At 37.6% G+C, this 23086-nt stretch overlaps 1 long non-coding RNA gene across 3 annotated transcripts in view; it reads right to left on the bottom strand.

Moving 5' to 3' along the window:
- Positions 1-223: 223 nt before the first annotated feature.
- The window catches only part of LOC143688676 (uncharacterized), a 39826-nt gene continuing 16963 nt past the window's right edge, over positions 224-23086 (bottom strand). Inside the window, exons 2-5 of one of the 3 annotated variants that reach the window (XR_013178215.1) lie at positions 19446-19698; positions 2610-2760; positions 2234-2376; positions 224-401 (exon numbers count right to left, since the gene is read on the bottom strand). This is a non-coding gene — a long non-coding RNA (uncharacterized LOC143688676). Of the gene's footprint in view, positions 402-2233; positions 2377-2609; positions 2761-3318; positions 3458-4047; positions 4123-19445; positions 19699-23086 lie in introns of those variants that run through there. The other 2 variants (XR_013178217.1, XR_013178216.1) reach the window with 2 other exon arrangements.

Raw genomic sequence — 23086 nt, 5'->3', positions numbered from 1 at the left:
GCTACCAATTTTAGGAAACTTGAACAAGGCAACAGGAGGAGCTTAGGAGAGGGGTGAGGGGAGAAACTTTTTATAGCAGCTTTATTCTCTGAGATCGTATTAACATAAATTTGACAGTTAATCTCCATATTGCAAAAAGGCTGCCCAGACTTATTTAATTAAACTTACAACAAATATGCTTCTTTATTTGCCAGGTATGGCTTTTTATCTTAAAATATCCACTTGTAATTGTGATGCAAGAAAACAGTTTAGCAGGAGCAGGGGGCAGCAGCAGATGGTGAGGCCGGCACAGATTTGGGGATGAGCCCTTGAGGACTGGTTCAGTGCCTGATGCTTGAGTCCACGTGCTCTTGAGGACAGTCTCTGAACGATGCTGATGATTTGTAAAAGTTGCTTCTTTGCTTTAGATTTTCAATGAGAAAATTAAGTTTGATAGATATATTTTTCCTCATCTCCGTTCATAATCTTACTCTTCAACAAATAGCCATTGAATAAATGTCCAAATGAATTTCATCAAAGCCCTGTCTCAAATACTGTATGTGAAAAGAACTACAGACAAATGAGCAAGGACTTTGATGCCAGGAGGCCCAGACTTGATACTCTGGACCTGTTCCTTACTCACCTGTGAAGAATGTAACCTTCCTGAACCTCAGCTTCATCTTGCGTTTAAACAAGGTTAAGACCATCTCATAATTATCAGTGAAGATGACATCAAGTGATTCATTAAATCAATAAATATTTACAGGACACCTTGTAGGCAAAGTGAACAAAATAGTGTGCCTACCTGCATGAACATTGCTTTCCAGTGGAGGAAATAAGTGGAAATACCTGGATTCTATAACGTCAGGCAGTTTTAAGTTTTAGAAAGCAAAGTAAGACAATTTTTATAAGGTAAAGGATGGTCGGGATGGGAGAAGCTCTTTCTGAGGAAGTGACATTTGAGCAGACTGAAAGAAGCAAGGAAGTAAAGCCTGAGAATTTGAGGGAAAGAGAGTTTCAGCAAGAAAGAGCAGTGAGCTCAAAATTCTTGAATGGCAGTGTCTTGAGGAAACAGAAAAGCCATCAGAGGATGAGGTTCAAATGGGAGAAAGGCAGGCTTAGGGACCCGCTCCATCCAGGTTGTCGTTCTCCCCACATTTCCGTCACCAACTTCCTTAGACCTCACGGGCCCCTAAAGGCGTCAGTTTAGCTCTGTGTGGGTGTCCCTGCAGGACTGATGGCAGCAGGCGACAGGTTCCCATCTGCATCCTGCAAAGATCATTCTGGCTGTTTTGCAGAGAATAGACAGTCACGAGGCAGGGAGAGAATAGGAAAGAAATAAAAGCCAATTACGGTACTCTAGGCCACACATGATGACAGTGTGGACGATGGTTGAAAGGATGGAGGAGAACAAAGTGGTCAAGTTCAGGGCGTATTTTAAAGGTAAAACTCCTAAGATTCATTAATAGATTGGACCCTCCATCCTCTTTGACAAATAAATCAAATAAAGAACTCATTTACCCAAGGTCACCCTAGTATAAAATACACCAATCAGAAGGCCAAAAGCTTTCAGGAATGAAGCAAACAAAGAAGCCTTCTCACGATAGGCAGCAATATGTTCAAATACCACATGTGACTTATAACTATGTCACAGGAGGACAAAGGTAAAAAGAAGGGCTCAACCTTTGTTAACTGCTAAAATCTTAAAGTATAAGTAGAAGACCTTGGAAATCCCTGCAGGGGTGACTGACTATGCATACTCTCATTGCTGCAATGAATGTGGGAGTCAACATTGAACAAACAAAAGCAGCCATCTGAAAGTAGAGATGTTAACATGAAATAAACACGATGGTGGATGACCTCTGCTCTACAATTAGCATAGAGATAAGAGGCCAGACCAAGTCACTGGCATTGCCATGCCAACAGAGGATAACCTGCCAGTTTGGAAATAACAGGATTCTTCTTCATATCACTAGGGCCTTCTTTGAGGTAGATAGTCATGTATTTCATGATAGAATGAAAAGAACTAAAAAGAACTAAAAATATAAGGGCTTTTGCAACAGCTCATCAACTTTCAGTTATAGGCTGCGCCATGGGTCACCATAAGACTTTAGGCAACTGCCATTTGAAAGTTACAGATCCAAAATATTTGTAGTCTTTATTTCTCTTTTTAGGACCCTTCCATTGTATCACAGCCAGGTACTCGTAAAGTTTGGAACCACAGCCACTCCACTGGCATGTATAGTTTACTTACTTTCTCAGTAAGCCTTCAGTCAATGGAAGTGCCACTTGTCCACAGAGTAACTTGAACCCTGAATGCCGCAAACATCTCCAGGTCATGGTTTCAGTTATAATAATCTGGTTGTCTGTCAAAAGTGAAGAGCACAGCTTGTAAACCTGAGTGGGAAAGACGGAAAATTTACTGGTAGGAGGGAAGCAGGTATCTGCTGTGCATGACCTGAGTGGGTGGTCGTGAACTTGGCTGCCTAACTTGTCCATCCCAAGCTTACAGGCCTGTCTTCAACACCTTGGAAACAGACTGGCAAAGGCCACTGCTTTTGAGTAGTAGTTTTTCTGCCGCTTGTTCCCCACCTAGTGAATGAACCCCAACCTCTAATATATGTCCAGACCTTATTTTAAGCTCCCAGGAACACTTTAGTTTTTCCATCACACAGCTGAATGGCTGAGTTGTTTTCCACTGCTTGATGTTCAGGCAAACTGGGTAGAATAAAGAGAGAGATTTGTCTTCTTTTGCTTGAATAAGTAACAAACCATTGTGTCCTGGGAATATAGAAGAGGATAAACAATATAAGAGTCAGAAATAACTTAATGTTTTCAGTTTAGAATTGCATCTGAAATACTATATTTAATAGTTTCTTACCAATTGTGATTTGAAGTCAAAATACTTTAGGCAGAGTAAGTACCTTACACTTCTATAGCATCAATCACTTTACATTTGATGGAGCCATTTCACATGCATTTACTTGTTGTGTAAAGGTGGATGGGCTGGAAATTGTTATTAAAATTTTATGATATAAAATATGCTCATAGAGGGTAAGGTACATGTCTAAGGATGCACAGGATGTAATGAGCTAGGACTGATGTGGGTCTTTCTTAGAGTTCCAGGCCAGTATTGGGTTTGCTACAGAAACTTTTCAGGGATACCCAATATCGGTATTAATTTTCTAAAACTACTGTGACAAATGCTACTAGTTGAGTAGCTGAAAACAACAGAACTTTCTTCTCTTACAGTTCTGGAAGCTGAAAGTCTGAAATCAAGGTGTCCACAGAGCCATGACCCCTCTGAAACCTGTAGAGAAGGATACTTCCTTGCCTCTTCTGGCTTCTGGCAGTCACAAGCAATTCTTGGTGTTCCTTGCTTTGTAGTAGCGTGATTCCGATCTCTGCCCCTGTCTTCACATGCACGTCTTTCTTCCATGTGTCTCCGTATTCACATGGTTTTCTCCTAAGTGTCTTTCTATAAGAACACCAGGCATGCTGGATTAGGACCCACCCTACTCTGGTGTAACCTCAGTTTTATTACATCTACAATGATCCTATGTCTAAATCAGGGCACATTCACAGGTTAGGTATCAAAATATCTTTCTGGAGAAAATAATCCAACCCACAAAAACATCCATTGATTGAAATTATAGTCAGCCTTCTCAGTAGCCGCAAAACAATTTTGGCTGATGTAAAGAGAAAGCCAATCCATTCAAAGGCTATTGGTTGACTCAGAGTTTTCAAGACAGCTGGAGAACCTGCCTTATGTATAGGCCCAAAATCCTTGATGAAAGACACTTTTATCACATCCATTAGTAATCACACTACTTGGTCAGTAATAGCCACTTCATGAATGCTTTGTTCACACACAGAAAAATATTGAACTATTGTTCATGGGCAATTAGCTTAGCATAACCTATATTTTCTCTTCCCTCCCTTTCTTCTTTTTCTCCTTTCTTCCTTCCTTTTTTTCCAAATGTGGCTTCGAATCTTGTATTATCATTCCATCCTGTTCACATCACCCTGGCCCCTTAAATCAGGTAGAATCAAGAGGTTAAAAATCACATTTTCAGGTGGGATTCCTTCCTACTTTATTCCATCCCTCTGATAACAGGGTTTATATGATAGTCCTTCGTGAGCCTAAAGGCAGAGAAACTCAAATTATATGTAATTTTCCTTTAACTCCTACATATCAATATAGAAAAAGCAGAGGATTCAGCATCACGGCATCTGGCTTTGAGTTCCAAACCAACACTTACTGCCTATGGATTTTGATTCTCACATTCATTACATTTCCTATTTGCCTCAAAGAGTTGATTTGAGAACTTATTGAGAGACTGAGATTAATACTATGAAAGAGGTTTCTAGATGATAACGTTCGGGGACAATTGATGTTATCACCCAATTTAGTTCTTAATTACATCCTGGCAATTTGTTTATGACTATTTCATATTTTTTTGGCTTTACCTCCTGGACCGCACAACTCTTTACCATAGTCCCTTTCTCTTTTAATACCTGAGCATGGTGCTGGTACATAAATTCAAAGTAGCTTACACGCTGAAGTCCCTGGTTAATCTGCAGGAAGTGCAGCTCTGACTTTCATTACCAGCTTGCAAAAGCCAGATGAGTGTTTCCATTGCTCATTCATGTTTGAATTCCTGAGCTCATCATGATTTGGCTCAGCTTACCTTTCCTGCCTATTTTTTTGGCTCTCCTTCATCAAACTTCAACTGCATCTGGCCAAACTAACTTGAAATCCCTCACCCTGGGCTTCCCTGCCAGGGTGCTTATTGCCCTCATACTGTTTCTTCCCTGTGTAAATAACCTATCTGGTTGTATCTCCAAATTTCAAAGCCCAGCTCAAATACTAACTCCTAAATTACTCTAAAAAGACACAATATCTTTGTCTTCTGAACAAACAGCAACTTTACATGTCTCTACTATTTTTATGGTTATGACATCTTTCCTTGGTATCCTCTATCATTGGTAAAGGGCTTGGGAAATTGCATCTCCAAAGTCAAGACACTAGCGTGTCTTGGAATAAGTCATACATGAGGAAGAACAGTGGTGGTTTAGTTTGTAACTGCCAGAATGTGATATACCAGAATTGGAATGGCTTTTATAAAGGGAATTGAATAAAACTACAAGTTTACAGTTCTAAGCCTATACAAATGTCCAAACTAAGGCATCCAGGGACAGATACCTTAATTCAAAGAAGGCTGATGGATCTGAATCTGAAACTCCTCTATCAGCTGGGAAGCCACAGGGCTGGCATCTGCTGATCCCTTGCTCCAGGGCTCCATTGCTTTCAGCCTCTGTTTCTCTGGGCATTCCTCACTTTGCTTCTCCAGGGCTGGCTTTCATCTCTTGGCTTCTCTTGGCCATCTCCAGGTTTTGGCTTGCTTAATATCTCATGGTGACATCTACTTGGCTCCGAGCCTCTCCAAACATCCATGTCTGTGTTCTCTGTCTGTCAGCGCTGTGCTGAAGTTTCTGTTAGCTCACTCTCCGCTGGTTATGAACTCTCTCCAAAATGTTTCTTCTTTTAAAATACTCCAAAAACTATTCAAGACTACATGGAACGGGTGGAGTCACATCTCCATCTAAACAAAGTTTATACCTACAATTGGGTGAGACATATCTCTGCGGAGATAATCTAATCAAAGCTTTGCAACCTACAGTACCGAATCAGGATTAAAAGAAACAGCTGTCCCCATTGGATTAAATCAGGATTAAAACATGGCTTTTCTGGGGTACATAAAACCTTCAAACTGGCACAAGAGGTTATTACTATTTTGAAATTCTATAACCTTTTGCTCTTAAGGCTTATCCTGTTTCCTATGATAATGATGTTCATGCACTACTACTTGTATTTCATAAACAGAAAAGCCAAAGTCAGGCTGTAATAAAATCAGGTGGTAGTGATGGAATCAGGATTAGAAGCCAGTTTTCTTGCATGTGAACTCTGTTACTTACATTCAGGTTTCTCCATATTTCTTCCTATACATTAAAAACATTAGGTAGTGACAATTATATGTAAGTTAATATCCACATTTCATCTCGTTATAAGTGACTTTATAATTCTCCAGCATTTTGTAATCGGCACATGTATTTTCTTTCCTTTCTGATATGACATGTGGTACACTAGCTAATCAGATTTCAAACTCTACTGTATGGACATTGATTCTGAGAAGTAGGTCACATTTTATGAATGAAAAGGAGCTAGAATAAATAATTTTGCTACAAATGTTATATAAAATGATACCTCATGATACAGGCAAGAATGAGATAATTAATAGCAGCTAACAGAAAAATGAGACTGGGCTTTCTTGGAAATTTTACTTTTGAGTTGACAAAAAAGGAATCATCTTCATTTATGAACTTGTGTTATTCCTGTTCCTGATAATAAGGAGAGAAATAGTCCTTCATACTTAAGACTAATGGAATAAAATAAGAAGGAGAGTAAATCTACATTATACCCAGAGACTTTGCCTTGAAGCCTTTTTGGCAACTGAAAACTGGGTTCCATATTCCCTTTGTTTAAGAAAATTAGGGACTCCATTTACAGCTATCAAAACTGATATTATCAACACGAGTATGGGAAAAAGATTATCATTTTGGAACTATGATTTCATATATGTTTCTAGTCACCAATACTAGGGAATGTTGTCAAATATTTCTGAGAAAGCTCACACTGTCTCCGTGGGTTGATTAGATGAGCTTTTTCGTACGTTGGAAACCTGACTACTTTCCAACAACTTGATTTCACAAATGGAAAAACAGCATCTGTTTTCCCGCAGCTTCGCATATGGCGATCATTGTTGCTAAGAGGAGCTGAAGCAGGTAGTTGGTGTTCGCTGCCCCTCTGGAGTGCTGCGGTCTCCTGGGACCAGATAGACTGGTCCGCTGTGAGGAGCTCGGGCTCCCCAGGCAGTGGAAAGTGCATATTTAATCAACATATGCAAAGCATCCATATGAACAACAAATTATTGAGAAAATGATCAAATGCAATATTTAGAACCTCTCTGTTTGTATATGCTGTGGGCTAATTTGGATAGGTGTACTTCATACCACACTCTACTGGTTTGAGAGCTTAAGAAAATACCAACCAGTCACTTACAGAGGAAAAGGAGTTGAAACGATTGTATATATGCAAGAAGGGGTTTGGTACTTGTTATGGCAGAATACGATTTCTCACATAAGCCAACAAAGAGGAATGGAAGAAAAAAAATCAATGTTGAGCAGAGACGGGAAATCATGTTTTGCATATAAAGATCCCTCAAGAATTTCATTCATGGGGGGTCTCTGTCTCAGTGGATAATCTGATTATGTTATATAATTTCAATATTTATGAAATACTTAAGATTCCTTAATCAGTGGTCCATCAAGGGGGAAAAATTATGAAACTGAATCCCAAGCCCCCTTTCTTCCAGGATAAATATTTGTGTTTTGAAGGTCAAGAGATTGGCAGCAGTAGAAATTAAATTCCAGAATATATCCACAGGCCAGGTATATTGCAACCAGATGCTCTTTTTCAGAAATTGCCCTGCCAGGACCTTAACCCTGATTTGGGAATACAGCTCAATCAACCACAGAAAGAAAAGTGTTTAGCAATTCAATGGAGCAGTCTTGGACTTCCCCTGAATATCATTCTCATTAAACAAATTCTTATTTGTTTTTCAGCCCACCACAATATTTGAGATAAAGTAAAATATACTTTTCCATTGACTAGAGCAGCCTAACCTCTTTCTTGGTATTTGAAGTCAAATTAGTATCAGAATGTAACTTGGTACATTCAGAATGAGTGCGCAGGGAAGCGGTCATTTGTATAAACCTGAGGGAGCCTTGAAGAAGGAGACTTGAAGAACAGCTCTGACACAGAGCTATTCCTTCGGGACACATGTCTTTTAAAGATTCTCTCCTCTGCTCGGGTCAAAACTACAGTGCTGTAATTTGCTCTCAGGCTGCCTTGTTTTGCACTACTCCCCTGCTTTAAACAGCAACTTCCTTCTTTGTATGTGATAATATTACAGATGAAGTCTTGGGTCCTAGGGCTCACGAATCACTCTGGGGACCCTCCAGCATGTGTTCAAGAGTGGGAAAGGAGCTCAGGCAGCAAAGCAGATTGTACGAGTAAAATGCTAGTAGTGTATCTGAGACGATTTTAGAACTGGCAGGCAACTCAAACAATATCTAGTCCAAACCCTCACTGACTGATAGGAAAAGTCCCAAAGAGATAGTGACATGTCCAGGGACACGTTAAGGTAATTTATCAATGAAAATTCATAAAGCAGCTGCCATGTGCAAAGGTGACAAATAGCAAAGAGATGAAGAAAAAGGAAATAAAGGATAACATTTTTTTTGAATGACCACAGCAGTTTCTCCAGCAGATTCTCCTATTTCCGTTTCATAATAGACTGGAACTGGAAAATCTGAAAGTGCTCCATGAAGTTCAAGCAGAATTCCTAACTTGTCAATACATTGTTTTTTCAAATCAACTTTATTCTGAAAGATCTCCACTGATGCATTTGGAGCATTTTACACTATTCAACAGTCACTTCTTTTGACATTTGGGAAAATAGAAAGACACAGGGGAGAGATAAAAACTGAAGAAAAGTTAGAAGAAACCTGTCAAGTTAAAGTTAAAAGATGTGTAAAAAGATAGCCATATCCACTGTTTTGTCCAACAGAAGCTCTAAAATTAGATTCCCACATGCAGATCAAAAGGAGGGCCACATGTCTGGGGCTTAGTTTTACAATTTATAAATTAGAAATGTATGTATTGGGGAGCTTAAACCGCTTAAGTACATAATCTGAGAAGTGTTGGTTTTAACATGACTCTACAGCCAGCTGGCTGCTGGTAGAATCAGACTAGAACCTTCATCAAAGGCTATTCTCACTGAATACTACCCACAAGTCTTCCAACTTGTGTTCTTAAGTTGCTAGAGAAGTTGTCAAGCCTGGCCACCTCTCAGCTCAGCTCCCACCTGAGGCTCTTGTCCTGGCTACCTCCCCATTATCAGTGTGGGCCTCTTTGTGTTGATGACTCATCTTCCTCTCACTTTCCCAAACCTGACCTGGTGCGTGATTTGTCGGTACATGCATTACTGAAAAAGGACAAATAGGAAGGGAGCCAAGACGGCAGCTTAGTGGGGTGTGGGATTTAATTCATCCTCCAGAGCAGCTAGTAAATAGACAGGAACAGTACAGAACAACTGCTGGGGTCACATCAGTGACCATACACACAGTAAACACCAGTCTTGACAAACTGGACTGACTGCAATCCCACCCAGAACTGGGAGTCCCCCAAGCCAAGGCAGCTGGCGCCCCTCCCCCACAGGCTGCTTCCCAGAGAGGAAAAAAAGAGACTTTACTAGCAGCAGAGGCTGAGCACAACCAACCTCCAATTGTGGACTTAACTAACAAATGCTGACTACTAAAAATAGGCCCCCAGCTCAGGTGAACCTGGAGTAAAAGCTGAGGTTGCTGGTTTTTGCCCCAGCACAGAGGGGCAGGACAGACAGAAAAAAATAAAGAGAGAGAGAGATTTTTGGATCAGACAGCACAAAATACTTGAAAGGCTCTGGGCCCTGATGGAAAGGAGAGGGCACATAGGACTTGGCGATACACAGAGCAATGTACCAACTTAAGCTCTTGACTGGCAAACCCAAGGAATGGGAGCCCTGCTCTGAAAAGAAGTTTTTTTTTCTTTTCTTTTTTGTGGCTATGTTTCTATAGCTTGAATGTTCTTTGGATACAACAGTAAGGCTTCTCAGGCTCCAACTGCTGTAGGCAAGGGCAAAATTAAGCTTGTCTGAGACCTTGTCTGGAGGCTGTACCTTCCACAGGAGAGGGGTAAGGCCCAGCTCAGGTGGAATCCCCTCCCTCAAGGAATTCAGACCTCAGGGTCTGGAAAACTGAAGCAATTAAAGCCAATCTAGAACCTCTCCTCTGTCTCAACCACACCTCCAGCAGGGACAGTCTGCTGAAGTTAAAGGTACCACATCACCTTATGCTAGTGGGACCTACAGGCAGGCAAGTGCCACATACTGGCCAGGATAGGAAAAACACAGAATCTAGAAGCTTCATAGGAGAGACTTTCAACCTGCTGGGTCTCACCCTCAGGGAAAACTGATGCAGGTGACTCTTTCCTTCTGAGAGGAGGCCAGTTTGGACTGGGAAAATCTGACTGGGGTCTATAATACCTAAATAGACCCTCCTAAGTGGGGGAAAAGGCACCATACAGGCAGGGCAAGAAACAAGAAAACAAGAACTGAAAAATTCTGATCTGTTAAACAAAACCTAAGCTAGAGTTATAGAATAAGCTGAACTTAATGTCAAAGAACAGATAGACAACAAAGTCATCCAGCAAGAAAATCCTAGGTAAAAAAAGTTAAAACAATCTTCAGAATAAACTAATTAAGGAAATTAAATGCCTAGATGCCAGCAAAAAATAACAAATCATACCAGGAAAATTGAAGATATGGCCCAAAGGAACAAACCAACAATTCAAATGAGATACAGAAGTTGAAACAATTAATTCAGAATGGTCAAACAGACATGGAAAAATCTCATCAAAAATCAAATCAATGAATTGAGGGAAGATATAAAGAAGGCAAGGGATGAACAAAAAGAAGAAATCAAAAGTCTGAAAAAACAAATCACAGAATTTATGGGAATAAAAGACACAGTAGAAGAGATGAAAAGGACAATGGAAAACTACAATGTTAGATTTCAAGAGGCAGAAGATAGGATTAATGAACGAGAGAATGGGACATCAGAAATCCAACAAGCAAAAGAAAATATAGGGAAAAGAATGGAAAATATGAGCGGGGACTCAGGGGATTGAATGACAACATGAAGCACACAAATATACATGTTGTGGGTGTCCCAGAAGGAGAAGAGAAGGGAAAAGGAGGAGAAAAACTAATGGAGGAAATTCTCACTGAAAATTTCCCAACTCTCATAAAAGACTTAAAATTACAGATCCAAGAAGTGCAGCATACTCAAACAGAATAGAACCAAATAGACATACTCCAAGACACCTACTAATCAAAATGTCAGACATCAAAGAGAGAATTTTGAAAGCAGCAAGAGAAAAGCAATCCATCACATAAAAGGGAAGCCCAATAAGACTATGCATACATTTCTCAGGAGAAACCATGGAGGTAAGGAGACAGAGGTATGATATATTTTAGGTACTAAGAGAAAAACTGTCAACCATGAATTTATATTCAGCAAAACTGTCCTTCAAAAATGAGGGGGAAATTAAAAGATGTTCAGACAAAAAATCACTGAGAATTTATGACCAAGAGACAAGCTCTGCAAGAAATACTAAAGGGAGCACTAAAGACAGATAGGAAAAGTCAGGAGAGAGAGGTGCAGAAAAAAGTGTAGAAATGAAGACTATCAGTAAAGTAAAAAGAAGAAAAATTAGATTTGACCTATAAAATCCAGAAGGCAAAAAGGTAGAAGAAAGTACTGCCCTTACAGTAATAACATTAAATGTTAATGAATTAAACTCCCCAATCAAAAGACATAGACTGGCAGAATGGATTAAAAAATGGGATCCATCTATATGCTGTCTACAGGAGCCATATCTTAGACCCCAGGATAAACCTGTATTGAAAGTGAAAGATTGGAAAAAGATATTTCATGCAAACAACAATCAGAAAAGAGTAGGAGTAGCTATACTAATATGCAACAAATTAGACTTCAAATGTAAAACAATTAAAAGAGACAAAGAAGGACACTATGTATTAATAAAAGGAACAACTCAACAGGAAGACATAATGATCATAAATATTTATGCACTAAGCCAGAATGCTCCAAAATACATGAGGCAAACACTGAAAAGAGAAATACACATCTACCATAATATTTGGAGACTTCAGTTCCCTGATGGACAGAACATCTAGACAGAGGGTCAATAAAAAAACAGAGAATTTGAATAATACAATAAATGAGCTAGACTTAACAGACATTTATAGCACATTACACCCCACAACAGCAGGATGCACCTTTTTCTCAAGTGCTCATGGATCATTCTCAAGGCTAGACCACATGCTAGCCTCAATAAATTTAAAAAGACTGAAATCATACAAAACACTTTCTAGGATCATAAAGAAATGAAACTGGAAATCAATAATAGGCAGAGGGCTAGAAAATTCACAAATATATGGAGGCTCAAGAACACAGTCTTAAACAACCAGTGGGTCAAGGAAGAAATTACAAGAGAAATCAGTAAATATCTTGAGGCAAATGAAAATGAAAACACAACATATCAAAATTTATGGAATGCAGCAAAGGCAGTGCTATGAGGGAAATTTATTGCCTTAAATGCCTATATCAAAAAAGAAAAAGCAGCAAAAATTGAGGAATTAATTGTCCACTTGGAAGAACTAGACAAATAACAGCAACTATCCCCCAAAGCAAGCAAAAGGAAAGAAATAACAAAGATTAGAGCAGAAATGAATGAAATTGAGAACATAAAAACAATCTAGAAAATCAACAAAACCAGAAGTTGGTTCTTTGAGAAAATCAATAAGATTGATGGACCCTTAGCAAGGTTGACAGAAAGAAGAAGAGAGAAGATGCAAAGAAATACAATCAGAAAAGGAAGAGGAGACATAACCACTGACCCTGCAGAAATATAGGTAATGAGAGGATACTATGAACAATTTTATGCTAATAAACTAGAGAATGTAGATGAAATGGACAACTTCCTAGAAAGGCATAAACAATCAACATTGACTCAAGAAGAAATACACAACCTCAATAAACCAATCACAATAAAGAAATCAAATTAGTCATTAAAATGCTCCCAAAAAAGAAAAGTCCAGGACCTGATGACTTCATATGTGAATTCTACCACGCTGTCAAGAAAAAATTAGTATCATTCCTGCTCAAACTCTTCAAAAAAATTGAAGAGGAGGGAAAGATACCTAACTCATTCTATGAAGCCAACATACGTGCATTATCTGGGTTTGGCCAAAGCCTGTGTAAGGCTTCGCAGTTTTCCTATTCAGCATGAGTTCTGACAGAAAAAATTGAGGAAGGTAATCAAGGTGGATACTATTTTCAACCTAGCTAGCAATGTGACCTTGGGAAGTCTATTTTTCAATCTCCCCTGACCTCAAAATACTCAAGTATATATAAGAAGGAAATTTGGCTAAAACAATTATGTTTTCAGATTCACAGGGCAATTTTTGCTTCCATTCACCTCTTCAACCAGATTTAACCCAGTAACATCTTAGATATCTGTATAATTTTTTTTTTTAAATGGCTTGGGTCACTAAAACAAACCACTGAACTAAAAGGTCTCCAAATTTTGCACCTCTTTATTCAATCATTTAGTTTCTAATCCCTTTGTTCAATCATTTAGCTTCAAAATCAGTCTTCATGAAAAATTTGAGAATCTGACATCCTGAAATATTAGCTGAATTAAAATATTTGAGATCAAGGTGATTGTAACCAACTGGAGACTGAAAATACATGTTAGCATTCTGCATACTTTTTATCACAAGGTAAATTATATTGCAGGAACTTAATGCAATGGAGTAAACACCTGTGGAACTCCTGTTTTGTACCAACACGTCTGGGTTGCGGGAATACAAAAATGAGGGAGGCATGTTCTAACAGACTCAAAGGTTGAATGTTGACAGGATGAAACAATGACGATAACTAAAAGAAAGGGAAAACCTTGGAACAACTTTTAACAATGTTGATATAGCATGTAAATGGGCAACACACATAAACATGTAATGCATTTTTATTCGTGTTCAAAGTTTAAATGAAAATGAAACCTCAATGAGGTTAACTATATATTTTTTTGACTTGAGAACAAATGTTTATTACACTTAATGGGGCCAAAGGGGCAACACAAAGCATTGAAAACATCACTTGCTCACAAAAATAGGTAACTTGTTACCTTCTTGGTCACATTTGTTCATTTTACAAGGCTTCATTCACACATGAAAACAAGATACCAATTCAATTCAAGTTCATAACAATTATAAAAGTAAACATTTGTTGGGACAATGTACAGTAAATCATACTTTTCTTAACAAGCACTACATTTACATTTATAGAGTGTGCATAATACGTGGAGTTATGGAAACATCTAATTGGTCAGATCATTGTTTATGGAGGAGGAGGCAATCATTAATGTTTCTTTTGTAGTCAATTAGTGCTGTTGGGGTTAATCAGCTTCCTTATTCTAGAACTCATTTTCATTGAGAAATCCTGGACAAAAATCATAATAATTCATAAAAATAGTAAGGAATTTCTACCTCCTCCACAAGTGAAGGATAGAAGTAGGACTGACTGAGAAACTTTTTCCCTCATCTGAACTAAGTAAGGATCCATACATTATGCAAAATACCACAAACAGAGAAACTGATGTGAAAGGCTATTGGGACATCTTGGATTCTGGGACCACGTCTAGCTCTATTCTTTTTTTTTTATTTTTAATACTTTTTAATCGACAAGCCAAAACAACGTACAAACATGACCATTCTTAGCAAACAAACATTCCATACATGGTGTACAATCAGGGGCTCCCACAATATCATCACATAGTAGTATATTTATCACCATGATAATTTTTTAGAACACTTGCATCACTCCAGAAAAAGAAAAAGAAAGAAGAAAAAACTCATACATACCATACTCCTCCCTCTCATTGACCACTAGTATTTCCATCTACTACCCAATATATTTTAACCTTTCTTCCCTCTATTTTTTTCTATACCTCTTACCACTCCCTTTCATTGATCACTAGCATTTCAGTCTACTCAATTTGTTTTAACATTTGTTCCCCCAATTATTTACTTAATTTTAATCCATATTTTTTTACTCATCAGTACATATAGATAAAAGGAACATCAGACACAAGGTTTTTACAATCACATAGTCACCTTGTGAAAGCTATATCATTATACATTCATCTTCAAGAAACATGGCTACTGGAACACAGTTCTACAGTTTCAGGCACTTTCCTCTAGGCTCTCTAATATAACTTAAACTAAAAATGGGATATCTATATAATGCATAAGAATAACCTCCAGGATAACCTCTCAACTCTGTTTGAAACCTCCTCAGCCACTGACATTTTACTTTGTCTCATTTCTCTCTTCCCCCTTTCGGTCGAGAAAGTTTTCTCAATCCCTTGATGCTGAGTCCCAGCTCATTCTAGGATTTCTGTCCCATGTTGCCAGGAAGTTTTACACCCCTGGGAGTCTTGTCCCTCATAGAGAGAGGGAGGGCAGTGAGTTTTCTTGCCATTTGGTTGAGAGACAGATAGGCCACATCTGAGCAACAAAAGAGGTTCTCTGGGGGTGACTCTTAGGCCTAATTTTAAGTAGGCTTAGTTTATCCTTTGCAGAGATAAGTTTCATATGAACAAACCCCAAGATTGAGGGCTTGGCCTATTGATTTGGTTGTCCCCCACTGCTTGTGAGAATATCAGGAATTCTCCAAATGGGGAATTGAATTTTCCCACTTTCTCACCATTCCCCCAAGGGGACCTTGCAAATACTTCTTTATTCACTGTTCAAATTGCTCTGGGATTTATTTATCGGGGCATCACAGTGGTAAACCTACAAAATCTCATGCCCTATTCAAAGTTCCATGTACTTATGGTGTTCAATTAACCTGTCCATATAAGTTATATTAGGAAATGCACCAGTCAAAATATAAATTTTGTACCAAATAAACATTTTTTGCTTTAGCCTCACACAGAAGTTGAAGTCTTAAAATATGGATGACCATCTATTTTCAATACCCTGCAATATTGACATTCCTTTGTTCTTCCTCATACAAAAATATTTTTTAATTTGTACATTTAGTCCCTATCATTGTACACTCTAGGCATTCCTAGATTGTACTTTCTCAGTCTTCCTCCCTCTATCATTCTCACATTCAGTTTCATTTAGTGTACTTACATTATTGTGCTACAATCAGGTGGCATTGTGCTATCCATTTCTGAATTTTTACAATCTGTCCTGTTTACTAACTACCAACTATATAAATTTTGATTATGAAAATTTTTCCTTTCTTGGCTTTTTCAAGCTTGGTAAAAATCCCCAAGTGTGTAGTGTGTGGGTTTTTTTTTTTTTTTGCACTCTACAAAAGAACAACCTTTATGGGAGAGACTGTGAAATAGTACCTGCCCTATAGCTATTCATGAAAAGTTTGTTGACTAAACTAGAAGTAATTTTGATGGTTATGATGTTCTGCAGGCTGCCCCACTCATTCTCCTTTATTTCTCTTGAATTTGGCCCTGAGGGACCCATCTCAGCAACTCTCACTATATCACTAATTCTGGCTCCCAATGAAAACTTGCCAGTTCCATGAAGTCTGCACAGCCTAAATATTGAGCGGAAAATAATTTCCAGAAAGAGTATCGTGTCCTGACATAAAAGTATAGTCTCTGAAGCCAACTCTTTTCAAATTCCAATTCTTCCCAGTTTTCTAATCTGAGATGTAGATATAATAATAGTCCTTACTTAATAGGCTATTTGAGGACATGATCAATGTAAAACACAGACTGTTACTGCACTTGGGAGTGCTCTACAAGAGGTGGCTACTGTTATTATTATTATCAAAGTGTTATTAAAAACCTTTTGTGGTCTCAAAAGAGGCACCCTATGTGGCAACTTTTTGGCCACAGGAAATTCACTGAAACTGGTTAGCCCTTCTGGACATACTATAGAATTTCCTATGCAGTGAAATACATATGGCAATGTCCAGGTACCATCCTTCTGTAAACCAGGAACCTTTCCTGTGTTGTGTTGGGAGGTGAGCTGAGGAGAACATCCACCCCTCTGTCATTAACAGAGCACAGTTATAGGTGAATGGGCTGGAGCCCTCGTTTGTGTCAGTGCAAAAGAATGAAAGGTTGAGTTCCACTGCCCTAGATGGTCTTGGACATAATTCATTTTTCAAATAGTGGGAACAATATCATTCAACTCCTCTCTCCCAACTCAGTGTCTGCTTTTATCCTCCACTTCTAGGAAAATTGGTGCCCAATTATGGTAGCTCACTCATCTCAGAATTCTGGGTTATTTCTCTCCCCCCTTTTCTAATGGCTCTCAATTCTGACTGAAACTGAAAAATTTTAATGTTCTGTCTCATTTCATATCAGTTTTAGGAATTTAAATGACATCAACTCATTTTTATATCAAAAAATTCTTATCATCAAATAGATAAGAAAGCCATAAAATGTTTACAAATGATATTAATGTTTTCAATGGAAGAAAGCTGAAACAAGAGTAAGAAGAATAAAAACAGTGAGGGAAAATAAATTTAGGTCTGAGCTCAAGTAAAGCAATAGCAAATGGGAAATGAAGCCTGTAATTTAACAATCAGGAAAAATTAACACACCAAGTCAAAAAGCTTTTGTTAACGGAGTACATAATATAAAAAAAAAAAAGACAATTACTAATCAGGCCAAGCTTTTCTTTATAACTGTGACTATACCTAAATATTGCCTAATATTTGAATAAAAAAAGAAAGACATTAGTTAGTGATTTTTAATTGCTCTTTTCTAATGATGCCAAATGTATATTAACAAACAGCTAAATGATTGACTGAATGTTTTGGTTTTCATCTGGGTGTTTGGTGTCATGTAGATAAACACACAATCTAAAGAGCATCATATTAGCAATCAAAAAGCAGAGCAGCAGCAAACTGAAGAAATGATGAAGGATTTTAAATCCTTGTTGCACAGATAAATACCATGAAGACATTTCTAAATCCAAATACCAAAATACACTTGTTAGCAGCCTTTTGAAGTCTAAGTTGTACTTTTTCTGCATTGTTGGATCTTTCTTGAACTTTCAATATTACCTACTGCACTCTTATTTGAATTTTAATATTATTAGCAACATATTTTGTCAAACTCCAAATGTAGATAGAATAACCACCCATTTATGTTTGTGTGGAAGCCTCAGTAAAAACAGGGTTATTCTTTTGAGCAAAGCATAAATAGCAAAATATAAGCACTAAACATTACTACAGCTTATAGAAATTATAAATTGATCTCCATAAGTTAATTTAGTGACAAGTGCTGGCAAAAAAATAAACAACAAAGAGAGGATTTACATATTGTGGTAGTTAGATTCAGTTGTCAACTTGGCCAGATGAAGGCACCTAGTTCTGTTGCTGTGGTCATGAGCCAATGATATGTGAACCTCATCTGTTGCTCATTACATCTGCAGTTGGCTAAGAGGCGTGCCTGCTGTAATGAATGATGTTTGACTTAATTGGCTGGTGCTTAAATGAGAGAGCTCAAAGTAGCACAGCCCAAGCAGCTCGGCATACCTCATCTCAGCAGTCACAGCTCAGCCCAGGCCTTTGCAGATGCAGAAGGAAATCACCCCAGGGAAAGTTGTTGGAACCCAGAGGGCTGGAGAGAAGGCCAGCAGAGACCACCCTGTGTCTTCCCGTGTAAGAAAGAACCTCAGTTGAAAGTTAGCTGCCTTTCCTCTGAAGAACTAATGAAATAAATCTCCTTTTATTAAAAGCCAATCCGACTTTGGTGTGTTGCATTCTGGCAGCTAGCAAACTAGAACACATATACATAAGAATGTACAGAGAATGGCTAATATTGCACTAACTTTCCAAGCTGGATATACACATATGAATATTAGGGCTGGTCTCTCTTTGTCTGAAGCAGTGTGGTTTACTTTTAGGGTGATAAAAGTAGGTTCTGGAAAAATAATTTAAAAATCTTTTATCCTTTTCTTATTTCTCTCTCTCTCCTCTTCTCATCGTTTCTATCATTGCAACGTTCTACGTGCACAACACCTAGTATGTCAGTGGGTGTTACTGATCTCAAAGTGGGAGGGGGCCAGCCCCACTTCTCAGGGCTTGATGTCACACATACATTTTTCTCTGGAGGGATCTTAAGAGGCTGCAAACACATTTGCTCGCATACTTTTCCCCCCACCAATTAAAACAGATGCAGTCAGAATGCTAAAGTGTTGGTTAAAGTGTATTTGAATATTGTTTTGAAAAAACAAGTACCCAGACTTCAAAGCTAGAGAATTTATATGCATTGGACAACAGTATGCAGAGTCGCTAACCAACCCTTGGTGTCAGTAAATACTTCAGACTCACAAACTGTGGATAACCTAGCATCCATCTATGCTTGTCATTGGTAGACTTTTGTGGTTTTGTTTTGCCAGATATTTTTCTTTTAGTTTAGACAAAAATGAAAATGTTTTGTTTCCTGAACACACAGAAAAGATGCACATTGAGGGGGGATGATTAGAAGCATATCGTCTGGCCATTGTAAGTCAACAATTTAATATTTAATGCAGGGGAGCTAGAGAAGAAAACAGTAGTTAGTGGATATCTTCAATGCACCGTGCACTTGACATACAATATATGAGATAATTCACCTATTAACCCATTCTGTGGGTGACAAAACTGATCCTCCAAAAGGTCAATCAACTTACATCTCAGCTCTTATGTTGATGAGATTTATTTTTTCGGTTGCTGTTGTTTGCATTTGCTGCTTATATACAAGTTGGGTTCTGTGCCTTTGCCTTCTAGATTGCTTCCTCTTTCAACGTCATAGCTGCTTCCAACTGGGCCTTGCAAAATCCGTAGGACTCTGCAGAGAACAGTAGAAAACCACTACACCAGGCCATTCTGCCTTTCTAATAAAAATTGTTCACTCCTATTCTTTGTTTATGTGTTTATGTTTGCCTGAAATATAAAAGAAAAAGAATTGCAAATCCTTTTTTCTCTCAGTTTATATGATTTTCTTTAAAGGATATATAATAATTATAATAATTTTCAACCACAATAGTATCTAACCTATTGAACTACAGAAGCCATTCAACATAACTTACTTTTTTTTTTCCCATTTAACTGTAACCATGCTGTGAGTTACTTACTTAGTAATTCTCATTTTATGGATGAGAACTTGAGGTCCCAAAGAAACTCTAATATATTGTTAGTCAATTTATATTATCAAAAACATTGTGCTTTAACAAGGGTGTTTAGCCTATTTGTATTCTTATCATAGAGATATCTTTGGTTTTATTCTGGTTGTACTATTTGTGACTTCTGGTGCTATTTTTCAGGCTTACCTTTTGCTTTCTTTCTGATCTGTCTTTTGCTTAAGTTAATACGTTTTCCTAGACATTTATTTTTGGTTATGTTTTTCTTGCTTTTTTTCCTCTTTGCTTTATTTCTTTCTGATAATTTTTAAGGAAAATAAGTTCTATCAAATTAAACTGGAAATTACATTTTTGCATTTTAAAAATACATTCACACCTATTTTAATAAATATCAATGCAAAGAGAATATCCCTTCTTAAGTAAAATGAGAGTCACTTTCAGCTCATCTCACCACTTCTTTAAAAAAAGAAATTGTTTAGAAATTTACTAAAGCTGCAAAATATTTACATTAATTATTTTTATAGCCTTTAGAACTCTTTGTACATTCAGTTCCAAGCCTTTCCTTTTTTTATACCAAGTTCCCTTTTGTTTTTATTAGATAAGTTATAGTTTTACAGAAAAATCATGCATCAAATGCAAATTTCCCATATCCACCCCGTTCCTAACCCCTTGCATTGTTGTGGTACATTTATTTAAATTCATGAAATAACACTTTATAATGGTACTATTAACTATAGTTCATCATTTATAATAGGGGTCATGATTTGGATCCTACAGTCCTATTTTTTTTTAATTTATTCTACTAACATATACGATCTAAAATTTCCTCTGTCATCACGTTCACATATATAATTCATTGCTGTTAAATACATTCACAATGTTGTGCTACCATCTTCCCCATCCATTACCAAAATTTTACAATCAACCAAAACAGAAACCCTGCACACTTCAAGTATTAACTCCTCATTCCCTACGCCACTCCCCAGCCCCTGGTAACCTGTGTTCTAGACTCTGACTCTATGAGTTTGCTCATTCTAATTACGTCGTATCCGTGAGACCATGCACTATTTGTTCTTCTGTGTCTGACTTATTCACTCTACACCATGGCTTAAAGGTTCATCCAGGATGTCACATGTATCAGAACTTTATTCCTTATTATTGTTGAATAACATGTCACATTCTGTTTATCCATTCATCAGTTAATGGACACTTGGGTCTCTTCTACCTTTTGGCAATTGTGAATAATACTGCCATGAATACTGGTCTGAAAATATCCATTTGAGTCCCTGCTTTCAAATCTTTGGGGTATATACCTAATAGTGGGATTGCTGGGTCATATGGTAACTCTATACCAAATTTTGGTGGAATTTCCAAAAGTCTTCCATAGCGGCCACACCCTTTTACCTTCCCACAAATGATGAATGAGTGCTCCTATTTCTCGGCATCCTGTCCAACACTTGTAATTTCATTTTGTTTTTTAATAGTAGGCTTTCTAGTAGCTGTGAAATAGTATCTCATTGTGGTTTTGATTTGCATTTCCCTAAGAGGTAATGATGTTGAGCATATTTTCATGTGCTTTTTGGCCACTTGCATATCCATCTTGGAGACATGTCTATTCAAGTCTTTTGCTCATTTAAAAAAAAAATTTGTCTTTTGTTTTTTTAGGTGCATGGTCCAGGAATCGAACCCAGGTATCCTGCATAGAAAATGAGCATTTTATCACTGAACCACTTTTTTTGTGTTTTTATTGTTGACTTGTAGGATTTCTTAATATAATATGGATATTAAAACCTTACTGGATATGTGGTTTCCAAACATTTTCTCCTATCGAGTAGGTTCTCTTTTCATTTTCATGATAAAGTCTTTTGACACAGAAAAGTTTTCAATTTTTATGAAGTCCCATTTATCTTTTATTTTTATTTTTCTGCTGTGCTTTGAATGTAAAATCTAAGGAGCTGTTGCTTAAAACAAGGTCCTGAAGATGCTTTTCTGTTTTCTAATAGAAATTTTGTAGCCCTGGTTCTTATATTTAGGCATTTAATCCATTTTTAAATATGGTGTGAAATAAATCCCCCTTCATACTTTGCCCATCGTAACCCAGTTCTCCCATCACCATATATTCAAGTAAGGTCAAAAAAGCTTTTTAAATTTTGCTATTATTAGCAGTTTATTTCTCTGTGTATCTTGTGATGGTTAGGTTCATGTGTCAATTTGGCTAGGTGATGGTGTCCAGTTTTGTCTGGTCAAGCAAGCACTGGCCTAACCATTATTACGAGGACATTTCATGGCTGGTTAATAAATCAGAAGGCTGATTTATGAAATTATCAGTCAGTTAATTGCATCTGTGGCTGATTACATCTACAATCAACTAAAGGAGTGTTGTCCACAATGAGAGAATCCAATCCACTGGACTTTATCCAATCAGTTGACTTCTAAGGGAGAAGAGAGAACTTTCATTTCTTTCTCAACCAGCCAGCCTTTTCTGGAGAGTTCATTGATGACCTTCATCAGAGTTGCCAGCTAGTGGCCTGCCCTAAGGAATTTGGACTGTTATATCCCACGTTGAGTGAGACATTTTTATAAAATCTCATATTTACAGATATCTCCTGTTGGCTCTGTTTCTCTAGAGAACCTTGACTACTGCACATCCCCTAGAGCCTCTGCTTTACAAAGCCGCCTGTTGTTTTAGCTGATGCATACATATTCCTAACTGCTATATATTACTATGAACTTTAACGTTAATAAAGTATCCTTTCTCTTGTTTAATGCTTTGTATCCTGAATTTTACCTTGCCTATCATGAAGACCTCAATACTTGCTTTCTTTTGCTTGTATTCAAATGGTATGTCTTTGCCCATCACTTTGTTTTTATCGTTAATGAACCATATTTTTAAGGAGTGTCTCTTATATATGGCATAGAGTTATTTTTGCTGTGAGAACCCATCTGAAGATTTTTTTATATAAAAAAATGAGTTAAGCCTTTTCACAATTATATATATGACCTCTAAGTCTGGACCATGCTGAACACTCCTATCTGAGAGAATATGGTGCCCCAAGTTAACTTTACTGATTTCTGAAGTTTTCTCCCATATAAATGAGCAAAGAAATTTATTTGCATTTTCTGTTTCCTGGTTACATTGTAGGCATGAATTACAGGTGGTTTTATTTGTTATTCTTTTTGCTCTGCATAAT

Source organism: Tamandua tetradactyla, chromosome 6 (genome assembly GCF_023851605.1).
Source record: "Tamandua tetradactyla isolate mTamTet1 chromosome 6, mTamTet1.pri, whole genome shotgun sequence".
Classification (NCBI taxonomy): Eukaryota; Metazoa; Chordata; class Mammalia; order Pilosa; family Myrmecophagidae; genus Tamandua; species Tamandua tetradactyla.
The sequence above is the reverse complement of the archived record's forward strand: the minus strand, read 5'-3'. Positions and strand labels throughout refer to the sequence as shown.